Source organism: Magnolia sinica, chromosome 7, assembly GCF_029962835.1.
Source record: "Magnolia sinica isolate HGM2019 chromosome 7, MsV1, whole genome shotgun sequence".
Lineage (NCBI taxonomy): Eukaryota > Viridiplantae > Streptophyta > Magnoliopsida > Magnoliales > Magnoliaceae > Magnolia > Magnolia sinica.
Genome location: NC_080579.1, coordinates 71,266,594 through 71,268,635, shown reverse-complemented (window position 1 = coordinate 71,268,635; position 2,042 = coordinate 71,266,594). Strand labels below are relative to the sequence as shown.

The 2,042-nt window shown below is 39.6% G+C and overlaps 1 non-coding gene across 1 annotated transcript; it reads left to right on the top strand.

Annotated features, from left to right (window-relative positions):
* Positions 1–971: 971 nt before the first annotated feature.
* On the top strand, positions 972–1,078 carry LOC131252202 (small nucleolar RNA R71). Its single transcript, XR_009174235.1, has one exon. It is a non-coding gene; the product is annotated as a small nucleolar RNA R71 (small nucleolar RNA).
* Positions 1,079–2,042: the final 964 nt, after the last annotated feature.

The window sequence follows — 2,042 nt, the reverse complement described above, 5'->3', positions numbered from 1 at the left end:
GTTTCAACACCTCTAGAATATCCTGAGAGTTAGAGAGAGGTTTTGGTGAAACCAACCGTTGGGGGAACGGAGCAACTGGCTTCTCTAGAAGTTCCGGTTCTACTTTTTGTGGGGCATCACTGGATCCATCATTATTGTCCTCTTCTGGTTCTTGAGGTTTTTCGAGCCTAACCGGAAGAGTTTTATCAATGATCATTCCACTCCTAAGAGTGGTGATGGATTTAGCGTGCCCCATCTGATTTGAAGAGCTGGGATCATTAATCTCGTACTGCGGTTTAGGATTGGGGAGAGGTTGTGCAGGAAGCATCCCCTTTTCTATAACCGTCATACGAGAATCTATCTTTTGTATAAAATCTGTAATTCCCTGCATTGCCTGAGCCAGCTCTTATATGGAATTTTGAACTGGTTCCTCTTGAGGTTTCACTTGATTTGGATTTTGATTGAAGAAACCTGGAGGAGTAGCCGTTTGTCCATTCCTCCAACTAAAGTTTGGATGATTTTTCCAGCCAGGATTATATGTATTGGAGTTGGGTCCAGTAAAAGGTCTTTGATAGTTGTTTACAGCATTAGCTTATTCATTCAACACTCCTCGAAAGGCGGGTATTGTAGGACAATTTTCAGTTGTATGAATGTTGCAATCACAGATGCCGCAAACAATTTCATTAACCTTATCCTTCTTTCCTTCTATGGCCTCAACTTTCCTTATGAGCGTAGTCACTTTACACTTGAGATCATCCTCTTCTTTCAAGAGATATAATCCACCTTTCTCCTTTAATTGAGTCGCCCTAGATGTGGTGTTTGATTTTGGGTAATAGTCCCAAGATTGTGTTTTTTCAACCAAACTGTCGAGGTAGTCCCATATCTCGTCGACATCTTTATTAATGAACTCTCCATTACACATTGTCTCGACCATTTGACGCATGGAAGATGTCAGTCCATCGTAGAAAAAATTTGTAATGTGCCACATTTCAAATCCGTGTTGTGGGCATGAACTGACCAAATCTTTGAACCTTTCCCAACATTAGAAGAATGTTTCATCTTCCTTTTGGGCAAAGTTCATGATTGCTTTTCTGAGGGTAATCGTTTTATGATGTGGGAAGAATTTTTTTATGAATTGCCTCTGCATGTCGTTCCATGTGCCAATGGATCTAGGACATAGTGAATATAACCACGTCTTAGCTTTCTCTTTTAACGAAAAAGGAAAGAGTTTCAGCCTAATTGTATCCTCAGATACATTAGGAAAACATAATGTAGCTATAATCTCATCGAACTCTTTCAAATGTAAATATGGACTCTCTGATTCAAGTCCATGGAATTTGGGAAGGAGTTGGATAACTCCTGGCTTGATGTCCATTTGTCCTGTGTTTTCAGGGAAAATCATGCATGAGGGTGTACTCACTCCCGCCGGTTGTAGATAGTTGCGTAAAGTACGAGGCGGGGGTGCTTGTTGCACCTCATTCTCATCTTGGGTATCCTCCACCCTGGGTGGAACTAGAGGAGGTTGGCCTTCAGCCATAACTTCAATTAACTCAGGGGATATCGAGTGGTGTCTAGTCCTGCGATGGATAGTTAACCCCTCAACAAATCCTCCTTCAGTCAAGAGACGTCGAGTGTTGTCACGGGCCCACTTGGGCATGAAACACTCACAGCCCTCAATTAATATTCAAAACCTAATCCTAAGGAAGGGGAAGAAAATCGAGAAAGAAAGAGAGAGTTGGAAAGAAATTACCAAATTGGAGTCCCTAAGTTAAGGACCTGCAAAATAAAACAAAATAAGTTAGATTCTAAAAAGGAGAAGAACAATCCTTTAAGAGAAAGGTAGCAGTACTGATTTCTAAAAGAAATTGGAAACTTCTAAAATAAATTAGGAAAGTCCTAAACTAGAAAGTAAATTATTAAAAGAGAACTGAAAAATAGAAAGTAGGGAAGGAGCTTACCGAATTAGAAATTTCTATCTTAAAGGCCTACAAAATAGGAAGGTTAGTTTCTAAACAAAAATTCTAAAAATAAATTAGGAAACAAAATTAGATTCTAAAAAGAGT